Genomic DNA, 20,150 nt, shown 5'->3' with positions numbered 1-20,150 from the left:
TCCACAGGGGCAGGAGTGAGATGCCAGCCTACTTGACTCTGCAGATGTGTGTGTGTGTGTGTGTGTGTGTGTGTGTGTGTGTGTGTGTATGCAGTGTGTTCAGGAGGCTTCATTTGCCTGAAGGATGCAGTGGGCTTCACACTGCCCCAGCTGAGGGGTGTCTGTTTCCTGCATTTGTTTCTGTAGCCTTTACACTCACCCACAGACATTAGTTCTGAAAGGGAAAGGCAAGGACATTGGGGTGATGACCTGTGGGCATCCATAGTGGGTGCCAAGCCCGGGGACTCTGTACATAGAGCCTCACTTAGTTAGAGTAAGACCTTCTGAAGAAAATTGTGGTGGCACACACCTTTGATCCCAGCACTTAGGAGGCAGCGGCAGATGGGTCTCGGTGAATTTGAATCCAGCTTGGTCTATATATATATATATATATATATATATATATATATATATATATATATATAACAAATTCCAGGCCAGCCAGTGCTGCAACCAACTAACAAACCAACCAACCAACCAACCAACTAACCAACCAACCAACCAACCAACCAACCACTAAAATGAATAAAGACCTATAAGAAGTAAGTGTAATGACTATGACCTTCACAGCATATAAGACTCAGCTGACAAGACATGAAACAAAATGTGATGTAGTTTATATATTAATTAGCTCAATGTAATTATTTCACAGTGTCTCTGTATTTTAAAACTTCACGTTGCACATGATAAATATGTCTATGGTATGTACAATGAACTAAAAAAATAAAGAGGCAGAAAGAAAAAAGGAACAAGGCTATGCAAACCAAAATTGATTAGTTACATGGAATTTAAAAAAACAATTTTTTTTTCAAAATAGGAGAAGGAAAACCAAGCCGATTATAACCACATTGGTCTAGCTTGGCAGACGGGCGCTTCTTCACACCAACTCCACTCTTCCGCTCTGGGTGCCGGTTGTCTCCCCACCATAGTCCTGTTTAACTTCTTAATTGTCCTCAGTTTCTGTCATGAACCCTGGTCCAGGCGAGAGACTTTGAGAAACAAGGTGGGTGGTCTCTGGGGAATGACACTAGAATGTGACCTTTGGCCTCCACATACGTGTACACACATATGCATGCATACTTGTACACTCACATGTACACCCACAAACACACTCTGCACACACAAGTACACGGATAAAATAATTCTTTGAAAATCTTTGTGTTTTTATGTTCTCACACATGCACGCACGCACACATGAGTACACATATGTGTGGCAGCCAGAGGTTTATGTTGGATGTTTTACTCAATTAGTTTTCATGTTTTTCTTTCTTCTTCTTATAGAGATAGGGTCTCTCACTGAACCTGGAGCTTACTAAGTTGGCTATACTGAGTAGCCAGTAAGCCCTGGGGATTCTCCTGACTCTGCCTCCCCAGTGCTGGGATTAGAGGTGTATGTCACCAGGCCCAGCCTTAATGGGTCTGCTCAGGATTGACTCAGGTCCTCATGCGTATACAGCACACACTTTACAGGTGAAGTCATCCCTCCAGGATGACACTCTTTTTCTTTTTTCTTTTTTGGAGATAGGACCTGATAATGTAGTCCAGGCTAGCCTTGAACTTATTATGTAGTCCAGGCCAGCCTTGAACTCAAAGCAATCCTCCTGCCTTAGTCTCCCAAGTGCTGGGATGAAAGGCTATCCTCTTTTTTTTTTTTTAACATGGTACCAAAACCAATTTATTCTTAAAATTATTCCTTGTTCTATCTCTCCCTTTTTCTCACACCATCATTTCTCAGTTTTGAAAATCTGAACATTTTTCTGGGTATGGTAATATATGCATGTAGCTCCAGGATACTGAGACCAGAGGGTCCCTTGAGCCCCAGAGATTGGGTGTCACCAGGGTAATAGAGTGGGACTTTGTCTCTTAAAAATTAATAACTAAACTGTATGTTGTGTAAATATTGCTGCATTGTTTTTGTTTTGTTTTCATAAGTGCTTGAGACGGGACCCAGGATGCTAGAGAAGTACTCTGCTGTGAACTACACACCCAGCCTGTCAGTGCATTTACCATTATTACTTTTACATTTATTTATTTTTTCTATTATCAGCTTGATACAGTATAAATTCTTATTCTAATAGTGAAATGTTTCACTGAAGCTTGTCCAGTGATTGAGTAAAACCAAAACTTATTATAAGCCACAGTCATCCTAGGGTCCCCCCTCTACATAGCCTCCCTGGATCTGTGGGTTGCAGTCTGATTGTTCTTTGCTTTATATCTAGAATCCACATATGAGTGAGTACATACCATGTTTGTCCTTCTGGGTCTGGGTTACCTCACTCAGGATGATATTTTCTAGTTCCATCCATTTGCCTGCATATTTCATGCTGTCATTGTTTTTCTCTGCTGAGTAGTACTCCATTGTGTATATGTACCACATTTTCTTAATCCATTCTTCAGTTGACGGGCATCTAGGTTGTTTCTAGGTTCTGGTTATTAGGAATAGTGATGCTATGAACATAGTTGAGCATGTATCTTTGTGGTATGATAGAGCATTCCTTGGGTATATGCCCAAGAGTGGTATGGCTGGGTCTTGAGGTAGATCGATTCCCAATTTTCTGAGAAACCACCATACTGATTTCCACAGTGGCAGGCTATCCTCTTTCTTGTCAATTCCTTGATATTCATGCTTGCTGTCTGGATATGTCTCTGTCCTTTTACCCTAACATTTTCTCTTCTCTCCTCATTTGGTATTGTTGGATTTTTCTTTGGGCTGCCAGTCCACAAATAATGACATAGAGATTTATTATTAATTGTGAAAGCTCGGCCTTAGCTTAGGCTTGTCCCATTAGCTCTTATAACTTAAATTAACCTGTTTCTATTAATCTATGTTTTACCATGTGGCTTTTTACCTTTCATTCTGTATGTCTGACTCCCTCTGTGTCTCATTGGTGTCTGCCGTGAGTGAGCCTAGATTTGTCCCAAGTTTCTCTCCTTTTCCTGGAAGTCCCGCCTATCTCTCCTGCCTAGCTATTGTCCATTCAGCGTTTTATTACACCAATCACAGCAATATGTCTTTACACAGTATACAAATATCCCACAAGAATTTGGTTCAGTTTCCTGGGGAAGGTTGGTAGGAGTCAATGTAGGACTAGGGTTAGGAGAGGCAAAGTAGTGTACTGTACAGCGTTGGTTCAGGATGTTGGACAGTGCAAAAGTCCCCTGTGGCCCTGGGATGCTCTGGGGATGTCCAGAGTGATCCTCTTTACACGGCAGGATCCTCTTAGCCATGGCTGACTGGGAAAGGGAAGACACCTCAAATTCTCTTCTCTGGGAAGTTGGAATTGAACCTGGGGACAAGCTGACTATTTACTTTCCCTTTGTGTAGCTGCAATGTGATATCTCATGAACCATGTGAGTTGTGTGCATTGTACTGTGGGTTGAAGATCAGGAGGTGCCAGTCTACGGAGACACACCCTGAAGCAGGTATGCAGAGAGGGCCAGAGATGAGAGATGGAATTGAATCATGATGACTTTCCAGCTCTACTTTCTAGCTCTTTCTTGAGGTAGGTTGTATTTTTCCTCTTGGGTTTCCTAATACTGCTCAGTGGCTACTGTACAATAAACAAATGTGTTCCCCCATTTCTCCTCTCAAGCTAGACTGAGTGGGATTCAGTTTCTTGCACCCTAACAACACTAACAGGGACATGTTATAGACAGGGACGTGTTCTCCAGAATTCTATAATTTAGTGACACAGGATTTCTTATGTTTTCAGAGGATGGGGAACATGGGAATCAGTGGTGCTGGACAAATCCAAGTCCTCATGGGAATGTGGAGGTGTTCTGTGTAGGTAGATGATAACGAACTCTGTGAATATGGGCAGAAACCCCACTATTACATGAGTAGACCCCGGAGAGAGGCTGACTAGACTTCTGGAGTGTTATTTTCCTTCAAGATTTGATGTAACTTGAAGCACAGCAGATAACCAAAAGTCTAACGAGTCCAGAGGGAGTTTAACTGTGGTGACAGGAGGTCCCCTTCTGATGAATATTTTTCTTTCCTGTCTTTAGCATGTGCTTCGTGGCCTTCATTTTAAGGAGACTGGGTCTGGATTCATTTCTTCTAATGCTCAGTATTTCCCCTCCTTTCTGCTGCTCTGTCTGACCTGATATGATGTCATTTGGATTATTTTAGACATTTCTTTTTTTTAAAGAGTGAATATTATACATTTCATTCAAAAAATACTATTTCCAGGTCTACAATTCATCTCTGCCACTGCATTTTTCTGGTTCCTAAAGGACTCTGGTACAGATGCACGCCCCCCCTTCACCTTGGACTCAGCACTAAAAAAATGTAAAGGACATTAATAAGGCGGGAGGTGCTTTCTGCCACAGGGTATAGATGATACTGCTGGAAATGAGGAATCTTCCTCCCGAATGTTGTCAATTGGTTACTTCTCTGAGTCTGCTGGTGGCGGCTCAGTGTGAGGCCCTGTTATCTCCCAGCCCAAGCAGCTGGCTTTGGGCACCAGTCTGAACTAGGAGAGATTGCTTCATGGCCCCAGTGGGGCATTTCACAATTTCTTTTTCCTTGAAAAACTTTAAAAAAAAAAAAGCCATCTAGGCTCCACTACCTATGTATTCATTTAGAGCTTCTAGCGTGTGACTCAGTTCAGGAAACACGGCAAACAGATCCCTTGCTGTAGAGAGCGTGAAACATGTCACCCTGCTGTGGGCTGGTACCTGGGACCAGGGTGCATGGGTTCCAGGAAGCAGACTGGTTTAATTCCAAAAATGCTTCTTTGACTCCTGCTGGGTGAGAACAATTATTCCAGAGCTAGTTGATACAGAGATCAATAGAAAAGTCCATGGTCTAATGATGAAGGTGGAAACGCAAGGGAATAGAGTGTAACAGGTAAGCTCAGGGAGTCCGAGCCATGCAAAGAGAGGAGAGATGCCAAGGGCTAGGAGGAGTACAAGGATGCGGAACGGATGCTGGAGGAAGTAGCCATCTGATATGGGTCTCAAAGAACAAGTTTCAGTAGCCATGAGTGAAAGTATTTGAACGTGGCCCTCCAGAGAATGGTAGCAGTGTGAGCAATTACGGAAGTGTGAAATGGAGTGGCTTATTTGGGAGATAAGTAGCTTGCTGGAATATTCAGCAAAGAAGGGGCTATGAAAGACAGGGCTGCTGAGGTAATAGGCAGCTGTGTACCACATTGCAGGCAGCTAAGTATCGTGTTGTAGGGCGGGGGACTCGGACTTTCTCTTCTAAGTGCTGGCCACAGTCAAATCAAGTTGCTCCTTGCACTGACTGAGGAGCTGCCCTCTATGAGTAATCTGAGTGTGTGTGTGTGTGCGTGTGCGTGTGCGTGTGCGTGTGTGTGTGTGTGTGTGTGTGTGTGTGTGTGCCTTCTCCAGGATTCCTGGGAAGTGTATGGTGGTAAAGGCAGAACTGAAGGATTGGTGACAGTTGGACATGGTAAGGTGCTGAGGGTCTGAACAGGAGAAGGGCTGTAGGGGGCAGTAGGTACACAGGAAGGCAATGAGAATCAAAGCTGGGTGCTTAGGTCTTGAAGGTCCCGGATCTAAAGTCTCCCACAGAGGTCAAACTCTAAGACAGAGGCAAATATTAAGAATCATATCAAGTCTGAATAGGGAAGAATAGGTCAGAAGTTAGGGGCTAACTCTGAAGCTTGCGCAAGAATGCTGTGACCCTGGTTACTTTACTGCTCAGCCCTATATAGTCAATATCAGATCATAATATGGTTCCATATGTACGTCTATGCCTGCTCTGTCAGAGGACTAATATGAAAGTTGTCTGGTTAACAGATAGATGTCTGGTAGATAGAGTTAACAGGCCGTGTGGTAACAATGCAGGTCAGATGTGGACAGGTTGAGATGGGCTTTGTAAGTCGGCACATGCGTGCCTATGAGTAAGCTGACCCAGGACTGACTCCTCTTTGTGGCTTTTAGCTGCTAGAGATTGGTGTGAGAGTGCCAATTTTTTATAAGGTGTATTAGTTTCCTGGGGGCTGCTACAACAAAATATCAGAGTGGGGGTCTGGAACATCAGTTTTCTCACAGTTCTGCAGAATAGAAGTCTAAGATGAAGGCATTGGGAAGGCTGCTGTCATGTAATGAAAGAATCTGTCCCCTGTCTTCATGTTGTCTATGCTGCTAAGAGAATGAATTTCTTCTTATGTAGTCAGAATAGATTAGGGTCCACCCTAAAGGCCCCTCTTTAACCTAGTGGTACCTTTAAAAATCTAATTTCTGAATAAGGTCATGTTTTGAGGTACTGAGGATTAGGACTTCACTCTATGGATTTTTGGAGGAGCATAAAATAGCTTATAGCAATGAAATATCCAGGAGTGAAACTTTTGTGAAGAAACTCAGTTTAATATTGAACGCACTAATTTTGAGGTCCCTTGAGACACATGGTGAAGATGTCAGGCAAACAGTTGTAGACATAGTATGTGGGGCTCTGGATCAAGGTCTGGGCTGGAGAGTCAAATTTAGGACTTGTTGACAGTTTAACATAAGCCATAGGAATCCATGCAATTGTGTGTGTGTGTGTGTGTGTGTGTGTGTGTGTGTGTGTGTGTCTGTGTGCATTTGTAGGTAGGGCACTTACTTGCAAGGAACCAGAATCCTAGTTGCACACCCCCAGAAGTTCTTGCTTTTTGCAAAGGGCCCACGTCTTCCAGCTTAAAACAAAGTTGGCCATATAGGCCAGTTACAACATAGACATAAGGTGCCTGGGAAAGGACTTTTACACCACAGATATTTATTTAAAGCAAAGAATCCTAACTGCTACATCTTTGAAATGCTGCTCATGGTTGTTTTAAAAAAAACCCAGCAAATTAAAAAGTATGATAAAAGAAAGGGAAAAGATTACTCCACACTTCATATTCTGGGTCAGATCTCATTCAAGCCCTGTCTGTGTGGTAAATGGCTTTGCGCAGCCTTTGACCTCTTTCCATTACTCCAGGACTTCTGTGACAACATGGCATGCAATGTCAGTGAGATCCTGCTTTGAACTCAGACACAAACAGCCCTCAACCAACGGGGCTGGAAGCTGGCAGGCAAACACGTCTCCATCTTGATCATCACGGGAGAGGAATAATTGTGAGAATCCTTGTTTATTTCCTCAGGAGAAATGACCCCTGGCAATGCTCAATTCTAGAGCACTTTTGTATGACTTTCTCTTCCTTCCATGTTCTATAGTCCTTGGTCTCAAGAATGAGTTCAATTCCCATTGCCTTTGTTTCAGGTCACTTAATCCAGGAAAGTGTCAAACCCTCATCCTCAAAACAGCCATCCTCAATATAAACACTAATCTCCCTATGACAGGGGCAGAACTAAACTTACAGAAAAAGTTAATTTGTTCAGCCTTGAACAGTATGTTTTGGCTAGCAAAAACAAATCCCAAGGCGTGTACAGGACGAGAGTAGGATGAGGTAGCTGGGTTTATGCACAAAGCGAAGGAGCCACTCTGTCTCAGTCACATGCATGAGAGTCACATGCATGAGTTGTCCCACACACTTCCTGCCACAAGAGATTCAGTGTGGTCTCCTGGTGACTATGTTCCCAAAAGCTTTTGCAGAACAAGACCCATGCTTGCCAAGTAGTGGTCTCTGGATTAGGGTGTTTTCTTTCTTGTATGTGGGTAAGTGAAGATAGTAGAGGACATGAGCTGTGGGGATGGAGGAGCTGGGCTCACATCCATTTATTAGGTATGTAGCCTCAGGTACCTCTGTCAACAATTTAGCCGCAGAGAGGGGTGGGCGAAGCATGCCCTGTTGCTGAAGGGAAGTCTGCTCCACTGGTCTGGTTGTAGCTTTTTTTCGTGACTTGGGTATTCTGGGGATTCCAGAATGGTGAACATTGCTTTAGTTTTGGGTAAATAGGGGAAATGCTGTACAGAAAATTAGAAGACCAGTAAGTGTTTTCCAATTGAATAAATGATGGTTAAGGACCAGAGAGGGCCTTACACTGAGCTGTAGCTGGAAGTTTGGCTGCACCTGAACTTGCTGGTGGAGTGTTCTGTGGGGATGGTGAGCCAAGAAGTCTATCCTTCATTTGGGTTTTGGTTGCTAGACTTGAAGGTTATAGGAGAAGTAGCAATGTGGAGGTGAACTAATGAATGGAGTATGGAACGGGCCTAGTGAGAAGTAAGGGAGGCGGATCCTGGATCCAAAGAAAAGATGCCTGGTGGACAAGAGAAGGTATGGGTCAGGAGAATAAATGTGAAAGTTGTAGCAGAGCATCTGAGGTAGAAGCTGCTCTGAGGCCCTTCCCTTTATGGCATGGCTTGTAAAATTGGGGCAGATGCTTGCTACCCAGTGTGTAAACCATCTTCTTACTCCATTCCAAAGACCCCCGTGTTTTCAAAGAGGCAGGACTGAATTTCTGCAGATGTAGTGGCTTCAACATTGTCTTATTTTCCAAAAAAGCATCATGAATTGGACATGAGGCCAAGTTTCTATTCCCCATTGCTCCGAAGCATCTTCTCATTATTCTTGACTTTGCCATGTCTGATGTCTGTGGGTCATGGGGATGGAATTATGTAAAGAAGTGCTGGCCAGGGCTGCTGGCTGCTACCACACAGAAAAACATACACTTTTTTTTTTAATTTTAAAAAATTCTTCCTTCCTGTGAATCACTTTGAAGACAGCATATTTTGTTACCTCTAGTTTTCCCTCCTCTTGAACACAAGCACAATTATCTGGTTTCAATTGCCATTGCCCCACAGGACTTTTCTCACCATGCTCCTTCTTAGAGATCACCATGGGCCTCTTTCTGGAAGTGCTCATTCTGTATCACTGGGCACCACTGTCCCTGCTTCCACAGTCTTGGGCAGCACTGAGTACCACTGTCCATGTTTCTGTAGCTGGGCATCACTGAACACCACTGTCCATGTTCTTGCAATACTGGGCAGCACTGAGTACCACTGTCCATGTTCCTGCAGCAGTGGGCAGCACTGAGCACCACTGTCCATGTTCCTGCAGCACTGGGCAGCACTGAGCACCACTGTCCATGTTCCTGCAGCACTGTGCAGCACTGAGTACCACTGTCCATGTTCCTGCAGCAGTGGGCATCACTGAGCACCACTGTCCATGTTCCTGCAGCACTGGGCAGCACTGAGCACCACTGTCCATGTTCCTGCAGCACTGGGCATCACTGAGTACCACTGTCCATGTTTCTGCAGCACTGGGCATCACTGGGCACCACTGTCCATGTTCCTGCAGCAGTGGGCATCACTGAGCACCACTGTCCATGTTCCTGCAGCACTGGGCAGCACTGAGCACCACTGTCCATGTTCCTGCAGCACTGGACAGCACTGAGCACCACTGTCCATGTTGTGGCGGCTCTGGGCAGCACTGTCTATGCTTCTGTAGCACTGGATACCACTATTCTTGCTTCCACGGAACTGGGCACCACTCTCCTTGATCCTGCAGCATTGGGCACCACTGGCCACACCCCTTCTTGGCTTTCTCTTTTGCCTTCTGTATTGCTGTTGTTTCCTATGTCTTCCCCCAACTCTCGGACTGTCTCAGGTGGATTGGATTCCGTTTGTCTCATTTACCCCCAGATGCTTCTGTTCCTTTATTTTTCTTTCCTTTTTTTTCTTTTTTCTCTTTTGTTATTTTTCGAGACAGGGTTTCTCATGTAGCTTTGGTGCCTGTCCTGGATTTCACTCTGTAGACCAAGTTGGCCTCAAACTCACAGAGATCCACCTGGCTCTGCTTCCTGAGTGCTGGGATTAAGGGCATGCACCACCACTGCCTGGCTTAACTCTCTCATTCTTAATGTTTTCCTTTTAACTCTCTCATTCTTGATATTTTTCTTTTAACTCATTTTTAACTCTATCTTTATTCTTTCCCTTACGGCTTATATACCTCAGCAAAATCTTTCAGGTAATATAAAAATTACAATGTGGTTACATTCTGTTTTTCAAGTGAAAGATTACAATAAATACAAGTAAAAAACCCAGTATGTTTTCCATATTCCTTACATGATTAAACATTTTATGTATTACAGGTGAAAAACAAATTATCTCAAGAACCCATGTACATTCATACCTAAGCAACTTGTAATAGATTAACAGAGTGTAAGCAAACAAGTTATTCTTTTACTGGCAGGCTACATTTTGCAGTTACAAAGAAAGGATGAATCACATTATTACTTATTTTGAAAGGTAATCTTATAAGGAATCTTAAAGGAATTACAAACCTAAACTTTGATACATGAAAAACAGTCAGCTCAACTTTAAATCTTTAGGGTGCATATCCACTCACCAGTAGTTTTTTTTATATCAGGAGATTGAGGGCATATATGGGTATAAGGAATTAATCATCACCTTTGATCATCAACCAATCCTAGCAAGAAAAATATATCAGCTAGTAATAAATTGGACTGCTTTGTTCTTGTTCCCTGACCTTAAAGAGTTCCTCACTCAACTATATGCATTTCTAAAACTTTAGATTGTCTTCTTGGGTTTTTCACCTCAAGCTATTATCAAAAACATCTGGTCTAACCTAAAGTTATTATAAGGCTTTGTTTCAGCTAACGATGCATGCCTGTGACTGCATCTTTCAGCATTAATATTAAAGGAATCTGAGCCAGCCTGGCTCCTGGGACTCAATTGTTTTTCTTAATCATTAACTTGAGCTGCAATCTATACAGCTCCTTAGGTGAAACTCATAGGCTTCTCATGTAACATATCCTTGTATTTAATTTTATTCATCAAAACTCTGTATAAACTAACATTATTATTATGAATCAGACAGTGCTGCTTAGGAAGGAATCATCTTCATAATAATCCACAGGTAAGAATGCCCAGTAGAACAGATTGTTTCCATGAGATAATCACACTACACTAAAGGCAGTGGGGATTGCCCCACACCCATTCACACCATGCCAGATACCAGAGAAAGATGGCAGCAGGAAACCTGAAGGCATAGCAGAAGCAAAAGACATTCTGGAGTCTGTGGTCTCGGAGCCTTGCCTATCTGAGATTCACCCATCAGGGATTTTCCTCCTGGTAGGCTGACACTTGAACTTTAATTGCCACCTGCTGCTCCTCTGAAATGGCCACCAGCATCTGGCCTTGTGCTAGGAGACTAAATATACTACTTTTTGTTCTGACAATTACTCCAGGAGAAGCTGTCATTGTTAGCTCTGTTTTATTGAACAGCCTAAAGCTCAGAAAGGTGAGGTAACCTCCCAAGGCCACTAGGAAGATGGGTGTTGGAGCTGGGCTCAGATCCACCCTGGAGTAGTTCTCAGCCTGTATTTCCTCATCAGTGCAATTAGTCTCACTTAGAACCTTCTCAGAAGTGGAGGTTCTGAGAGCTCATCCGAGAATTGCTGAACCAGAAATTCTGGGCATGTGGCCGGCGATCTACACTTCTGACAAGTTCATTTGGCGACTGTGATGTTCACTACAGTCCAAAAGAGCTTTCCACTTTATCTGGTTATGCCTATGGGAAAATATTAGAAAAACACTTCCTTCAAATTTTTGAAGACTTTGGATGTTGATGCCATATATACACTCCTTTCAGTCTGCTGCCTTCTTCATGGGAGGTCTGGGTATCTAGCAGCTCCCAGAAGATTATAGTTCTGCAGATTTGATTTGGTAACTTGAAACCAATGCTGGAAGAATACTTTCTTGTACTTTCATGTAGTGTGTTTGAAAGGAGCAATGTGAATCGGGACAAAAGAAAAACAAAACATTCAGCCGGGCGGTGGTGGCGCACGCCTTTAATCCCAGCACTCGGGAGGCAGAGCCAGGTGGATCTCTGTGAGTTCGAGGCCAGCCTGGGCTACCAAGTGAGTTCCAGGAAAGGCGCAAAGCTACACAGAGAAACCCTGTCTCGAAAAACCAAAAAAAAAAAAAAACAAAAAACAAAAAAAAAAAAAAAAGAAAAACAAAACATTCAAAACAGATTAGTGGTCAATTTGAAATACAAAGACAGCACCACAATATTCCTAATAGGCCCCAACCCTTATAGAATAAGCTCAATAAAGGCAAAGAAATTTTGTGTTTTGAAAAAAAAAATCCAGATGGAACTGCTGTTAGTATGCTATCATTTATTTTGTTAATTCAGCAACATTTCAAGGGAGACCCAGACACTACAGCATTTAAAAATAATGCAACCTTACTCCCAAAGCAAACAGCAAGAGCGAGAGGTCTCTATGGGGCTTTGCTAAAGGGGGGAAAAAGAAATTAAAAACCGTCCACTAATGTGCTGGCGAGTAATGAAATAAGAATCTGACACTTGGTGCATTGAAATGCAAACAAGATGTCCCTGTGTTACCCTGGCAATTCATCATAAAGGCCAGCGCATTTCTGTTTGTTATACACGAAGTGCAGTGAATTATTACCAGCTGGATTCTTCTAACAAACTTTTTAAACTATGTACACAATAGGGTCAAAAAGAGATTTATACAAATGTGTGTGTGTGTGTGCACACACACACGTTCATGCCAGGAAATACACACAGAAGACCATTTCTCTGCCTGTGAGAACATGGGGCCAGATATTTTTGGATTATAAATGAGAAATTCAGCTAATGGTCCAAATATTTGGAGGCATTCTATCTCTCTGTATGTAAATGTGTATGTAAATATATATTTGAAATACATGCACTGTGTGATGTATCCATAGATAAAATGATCCAAACTGGTTTGGAGAAGTACGTTGCAAGCAGAGTCTTGATGCATTAAGAGTGTAGAAAGCCTTATATTGAATATACAGTAGGCCAGATGCATGCAGGACATGTGTCTGTCTAGTCCCACCCCCAGTGCAAAGAAAGCTTAGCCTTGGGGGAACATGAGGAAAAAAAGAAATGCGACTATTATTTTGGTTTTCATATTTTTAAAACAATCTCTTTCTTAGAGCTATTAACACATTTATGGTGTGTGCCTGCTTATGTGTGTAAGGTTATAGATAAAGCTTTGGTAAATCTGGCAAAAACTCACAGAGATTCAAGTGAGGAGAACGTACATTGACGAGAAGGTCCTGGAGCAGAAATGAAGCTTTATGTGTGTTACTCCTCACACCTCCTGAAGCTGGTGCTGTTGTTAGCTTTATAGCTGAGATGGGGAAATGGAGGCTCAGGGAGATTAATGAAGATCCAAGGTACAAAGTGCTGTAGCTGGGATTTGAACTCAGAGTCTGCCTGCTTTCAAAACCTTCACAGATTCCTAGAGGGGGAAATCAGAAGGAAAACAGCACCATGGGCTGTGAAGGAAGCATGGTGGTGGATTGTAGGCAGGAGGATTGGCAGATAAGTTGGCCCGCTCTGCTTTCTGTGAGAGTGAAGCAGAAAGGAGGTATATGGGGTTTACAATGATTTCTCCATGAAAAATTTCCAGTCATGCCTCCTAAACCAATTTTATGTCAGAATCTGGCATAAGGTCAGCACAGAAGGGGAATAAATTATTATGGATTCAAACAGAACACACAGAGAATATTTGGAAGGTGATGCAGCCAAGTTCTAATAAGAGTTGTTACTGGGGAATAAGATTATGGATGCATGTCTTAGGGCTACTATTGCTGTGATAAAACACCATGACCAAAAGCAACTTGGGGAGGAAAGGGTTTATTTCATCTTACAGCTTGTAGTCTACTATCCATGGAAGTCAGGGCAGGAACTCAAGGAACTTGGGTGCAGAAGCTGATGCAGAGGCCACAGAGGAGTGCTGGCTAACGGCTCTCCACAGCTTGCTCAATATGCTTTCTTATAGTACCCAGGACCCACCAGCTCAGGGGTGGCACCACTCTCAAATGGCTCCCCCCACACTGATCACTGATTAAGGAAATACACTGCAGACATGCATACAGGCCAATCTGATGGAGGCATTTTTTTTCCGTTAAGAGTTCCTCTTCCCAAATGACTCTCTAGCCTGTGTCAAGTTTACATGAAATTAGCCAGCGTGATAAAGGAGAGAAATGAAGGTTTTTTTGTGCCTCAGGTTTTAGAAATTTTCTAGTTGTGCAAAGTTTCAAATGTATACAAAAAGATGATGGTACAGATGATGATAACCATAATATAGAAATAAAATAGAGTACTCATTCCCAGGCTCAACAATTGTTAGCTGTGGTTAATCTTGTTTCTTATGAACAGAGCACCCCACCCTATTTCTCAACTGTATAGCTTGTTTTTAAAGCAACTCCATGACATTGTAACCCCTTCCTAGTACATTAATTTCCAAAAAAATTATGTTCTAATATAAGTAATAGAAATTGATTTGTAATCCTCAATAATTTACATAGTGTAGGAGTTTCTATTTTGTAGTTAATTTTCTTCTGAAGCATTGATTCTCACATCAAGCTGATCACTGGAATGTCCCAGGAAGTATTTTAAGCATGTGAGTTCCAGAATCAACCAGAACCCAGGAAATCAGAATCTCTACAGTGGTCTTGGGATCTTTCTGATTAAAAAGTTCCATGTATGATTGTGATGGTAAACCACATTTGGGAACACTTGGTCTACTTGAGATAAACTGTTTCAAGAACCTTCCAGCACTTTGGAGAGACTTAATTCCATATAAGCAGTCGATACACTAATTACACATTTGCTTATCTAGTCATTAAATTAGCTTCCCTAAGGACCACTCTGAATCTCTTGGATTAAAAGAGTAGTTGAATGTAGTTAACCTAGTTCTGATTAGAATATAGCTATAAAATTAAAAATATTCTTAAAATATTATACAACTCATACTTATTATATCACTGTTACATTAATCTTTGTTATAATTTGTGAGAGAAATGCTTTGCACTGCCAGTAGATTCCCTAATTTTAACAAGAGAAAATGGAATCTCAAAGCAATTAAATACATTTGCCTTAGGATTCATAGCTGGTAAATGGATGATTTAGGACAGCTGCAAAAGCTACTCTATATTAGATACATGGGTTCTAGTACTCAGGACATAGTAAGTGACTCATACAGGTGCTGGTCAACAGACTTACGATGGTTTGAATGAGGATGACCCCATAGGCTCATATGTTTGAATGCTTGGGCCCCAGTTGATGGAACTGTTTGGCAAGGGTTAGGAAGGGGAGGAGGTGTGTCAGTGGGGTGGACTTTGAGGTTTCTCTTTTTCTTTCCTACTTGAGGATCAAGATGTAAACAACCAGCTGTTCCTGCTGCCATGCACTTACTTGTCGGTGATGTGAGTTCCTTAGTTGGAGGTAATCCTGTGTGGAATGGCAAGCAAGCATACCGTGTTGGCTAGTTTTATGTCAACTTGACACAAGATAAAGTCATTTGGGAGCAGGGAACCTCAACTGAGAAGATGTCTCCATAGAATTGATTGGTCTGTAGGCAAGCCTATAGGGCATTTTCTTAGCGATTGATGAGGGAGGGCCCAGCCCACTCTGGATGGTACCACTCATAGGCTGGTGGTCCTGGTTCTATAAAAAAGTAGGCCAAGCAAGCCATGAGGAGCAAGCTGGTAAGCAGCACCCATCCATGGCCTCTGGATTAGCTCCTGCTTCCAGGTTCCTGCCCTGTTTGAGTATGCTTTGGCTTTTTTCAATGGTGGATTATGACGTGGAAGCATAAGCCAAGTAAACCCTTTTCCCCAAAGTTGCTTTTGGTCATGGTATTTTCTCACAGCAATTTGGGTAATCATGATGAGGGCACCTATCTTCAAGTTCCTTCTGTGAGTGCCTGCCTTGACAAATTCCTGTTTTGAGTTCCTGCCTTTATTTTTGTCAGTGATGGACTGAAATCTAGAACTGTAAGTCAAATAAACCATTTCCTCTCTAAGTTGCTTTGGTCAATATGTTTTATCACAGCAACAGAAATGAAGCTGGAACACAATCTGTTAAAGCAAGAATAAAGGGAAGCAAGGACCAGACCCCATAAGCACTGGCTATTGAGTTTTGGGCTTTATAATGCTCCCCCAAACCCTACCCAGCTATAAGCAATAGAGTTCTCAACTAAATTTACCATAAGACTGAACAGCCATGTGCCATTTCATACAACTGGAAATCTATGGGTGGTTAGCTGTAGGTATGATGTACTTAGGGGCTTATGACAACAGAATTCAGTTCCTCCTAAGGTTTCTACTCCATTTTCCTCTGTCTTGTCTTTATTTGGACAGTCTCTCCTTTAGATTTATATCCTGTGGACATAGATGTCATCCTGGAAGCTCCAGAAAAAGTCCTGAGAATGGGAATTGGACCAACTTGAATTAAAAACCGATAGCTGGCAGGACCTGGTGGGTTGATGGAATCTGCCCTCTCAAGGTCATGTTTAACACTGAGGGACAGAAGCTGGGCAGGCAAATTACCAGATGCCCACCATACTGTCTAGAAGTATGCCCCCATTAGCTGTATCAACCAGGACATGAAGAGTGAAGAGAAGGAAAAATAAACTTAATTATTATGTGGGCATGAACACATCCTTTCATAAGTAAAAACTGGCTCAAAAATCAAAACATATCAAATATATTATTATTACTTTTTTATCTTTCAAAATAATTTTGGGTGTCTTGTTGGGGTTTCAGTGTAGAATAGGTGGCTTTTATGTGGGAGACACAGTTAATGTAAGCTGGGGTCTGCATCTTGGTGGCATGGATCAGCACTCCAAGTCCCCCATGATTTTAAAGAACACACACACACACACACACACACACACACACACACACACACACACACACTCATCCCAGTTTCTCAACTATCCTAGGGAAAAAGAAAACCCTGCTTCATTGTGAACAAGGAACACTTTGAAAACTACAGGCTCAATTCAGTTTGTGACAGTAATTGACTGGGTCAAGAAGCACTGGATAATGATTAGAGAAAACATCACATTTCAACTTTGTATTTTTCCAACTAGCTTGTATGTGTGGTTCTAACCTGATAAAAATGGCATTCTACAACCTTGCACTTAAGCTTGTATAAAGCAGCCCTGGGAAATGCATTTGTGATGTATGTGCACACTCTTATGTGCATCTGTATTTTGTGTGAGCAAGAATAGCAGTGGCATCACTGGAGATGTACTGTATCTGGGGACAGAAGTGGATGACGCCTCCAGCAGGCGATAGGACCCTCACTAGACCTGTGACTAGAACCTGGGAATAAATGAGAGGTTTTGATCTCATTTGAGCGTGTCTTTGCTGTGGCTGTCTATAAGCAGAGAGGAGACAGAGATAATGTCTAAATTGGGAGTCACAGCAGTGAGGGATGGTAGGTAGGAACTTGGCTTTGAATATTGTTTTCCAATATTAGGTTAAGGAATTGGCATCTTTCACAATGTGGGCTAAAGTCTAGTCTGTCCTTCCCTCTCTCCCTTCTCTTCCCTCTATCTCCTCCTCCCCTTCCCTCCCTGCCTTCTTCCCTGCCTCCCTGCCTCCTCCCTCCCCCTTCCTTCCATGTCTCTGTCTCTCTCTGTCTGTCTGTCTATCTATCTGTTTGTCTGTCTGTCTTTCTTTCTCTGTGTTGTCTCTGCATTAGGGTAATAGCAGCTTCATAGAATGAACTGGGAAATGCCCTATTCCATTTCTACAAGTGATGTGTGTGTAACTTGCATTCATTCTTCTGTAAACATTTAGTAGGATTCTTCAACGAAAAAAACTACATCTGGAATATTTTTGGGGGAAGTGTTAAAATTATCAATTCACTATGATAAGTGGGCATAAGGTGATTCAAGTGACTTATATTTCATTGGATGAGTTACAACAGTTCGTATGTCTTGTGAAAGTGGGACGTTTTACCAAGAATCAAGTGCATGCATGGACTTGTTCTTAGGGTCCTGTTATTTTCTTGATGTCTTCATGGTCTCTGATAATATTGCCAGTTTAATTAGCAATGCTGGTAGTTCGTGAGTCCTTTCTTCCCACTGATGTATTAGAGATTTGTCGATTTCATTGACCTTTTCAAAGAACAGCTATTTTTCACCAATTGTTCTCGGCTTCAATTTATTGATTTTTGTTCTTATCTTGAATAGTTTTCCTTTTTGCTCCCTTTTTGGGTTTGTTTTCATCATTCTTTCCTTGAGCTTGGAGTTTAGATGATTGATTTGGGACTTAATTTTTTCTAGTATATGCATTTGTGTTATTAAATTTCCCCTAAGCAACCATTAACCTATAAATTAGGATATGGAAAAATCTTATTTTTTTCAGTGGAATTTATCTTTGGATTTCATTCAATGCTTCATCTTTGATTCATGAATTATTTTGAATTATGTTGCCTGAAGAGTTTCCTGTTATGCTCTGTTGTTGAGTTTTACTTGATTCCACTGTGATTGTAGAAATCATTCTTTATGGAATTCCTTTTTCCTATTTATGTGTGTGTGTGTGTGTGCACAAAAGCTCATGCCACAGTATACATTTGGAGGCTAGAGAACAAGTTGGGAGAGTCTGTTCCCCTCTTCTACCAGTGAGTATGGATTTATAAGATCACCATGCTTTGTGGAAATGACCTTTATCCATCTCACTGGCCTGTTTTTAATTTTTTAACTTCTTGATTATGTGTGTGTGTAGCTATAGTTTTCCTGCCTGGCCCACAGTCAGGACAAATCTCTGTCATCCGCCAGTCCCACAGCTGCTCAGACCCAACCAAGTAAGCACAGAGACTTATATTGGTTACAAACTGTATGGCCATGGCAGGCTTCTTGCTAATTGTTCTTACAGCTTAAATTAATCCATTTCCTTAAATCTATACCTTGCCACATGGCTCGTGGCTTACCGGGATCTTCACATGCGGCTTGTCATGGTGGCGGCTGGCAGTGTCTCCCCCACCCGGCTTCCTATTCTCTCAATTCTCCTCTCTGTTAGTCCCGCCTATACTTCCTGCCTGGCCACTGGCCAATCAGTGATTTATTTATTGACCAATCAGCAACACATTTGACATACAGACCATCCCACAGCACTGTGTGTGTGTGTGTGTGTGTGTGTGTGTGTGTGTGTGTGTGTGTGTATGTGACTCAGAGCATTGTTTATCTTGGTATATGTTCCATGAACACTTGAAAAAAAATGTGAATTCTGTTGTTGGATTAAAAGTTCTGTAAATATTAATTAGATTCTCTTAGATGAATGTTATTATTTTATATCATATTTTCTGTCTAGTTGTTCCATTGATTTCTGTGAAGGGGGTGCTAAAGTATCTGGTATAATTGTGGATTTGCCCATTTCTTATTTATTTATTTATTTATTTATTTATTTATTTATTTATTTATCCATTTATTTATTTATTTATTTATTTATTTATTTATTTATTTATTTATGGTGTATATTCAGGTGAATGTGCATGTTTGTGTGTGTGCAGTGTGTGTGCTATTGAGGTCAAAGGTCAACCTTGGGTATCATTCTTAGGTGCTGTTACTTATTCATCTGTCTATCTATCTATCTATCTATCTATCTATCTATCTATCTATCTACCTATCTTTTCTGTCAAGATTATTTGCCTGCTTGTGTATATACACCATTTGTGTGCCTGGTATCAGTGGAGTCCAGAATAGGGCATCAGATCCCCTGGAACTGGAGTTATGGATAGTTGTGTACCTCCATGTGGATGCTTTGCAAGAACAGAAAGCCCTCTTAACTGATGAGCTATTTCTCTAGGCCCTAGGAAACCTTTTTAAAGACAGGGTATCTTACAGGGACCTGAGACTTGTTAATTAGGTTTGGCTGGCTAGCCACTGAAGCCTGGGGATCTGTATTTCTCTGTGTCCTCGGTGTTGGGATTACAAGCATGTACCTCAATTTAGTTGGGTACAGAGGACTGAGCTCAAGTCCTTATGCTTCTTGGGCATGCATGCTACTGGCTGGACCAGCTCCTCAGTCCTGCTGCTTCATTTTTGACACACATATTCCGTAACTGTGTTTTTCAGCACATATACATTTAGAGTTACTATTATTCTCAGTATAGGTGCCCTTCTGTCACTGAATAAGTCCCTTTTCTGTTCCCAGTAATTTTCTTTACCCTATAGTCTTTTTTGATATTAATATAGTTATTTTGTGTTTTCTGAATATTTTGCATGCTATACAGATATTATACCACTTCAGTTTTAGTCAGCCAGCATCCTTAACATTGGAAGTGAGTTTTTTGGAGACAGCATGTAGTTGATCCACTTTGCCAGGGTCTGTCTTTTAGTTGGTGTATTTAAAGAACTTATGTTTAATATAACTGTTTATACATTGGTGGTCTTAATCT

Source organism: Peromyscus eremicus, chromosome 7, assembly GCF_949786415.1.
Source record: "Peromyscus eremicus chromosome 7, PerEre_H2_v1, whole genome shotgun sequence".
Classification (NCBI taxonomy): domain Eukaryota; kingdom Metazoa; phylum Chordata; class Mammalia; order Rodentia; family Cricetidae; genus Peromyscus; species Peromyscus eremicus.
This window is presented reverse-complemented; position numbering follows the sequence as displayed.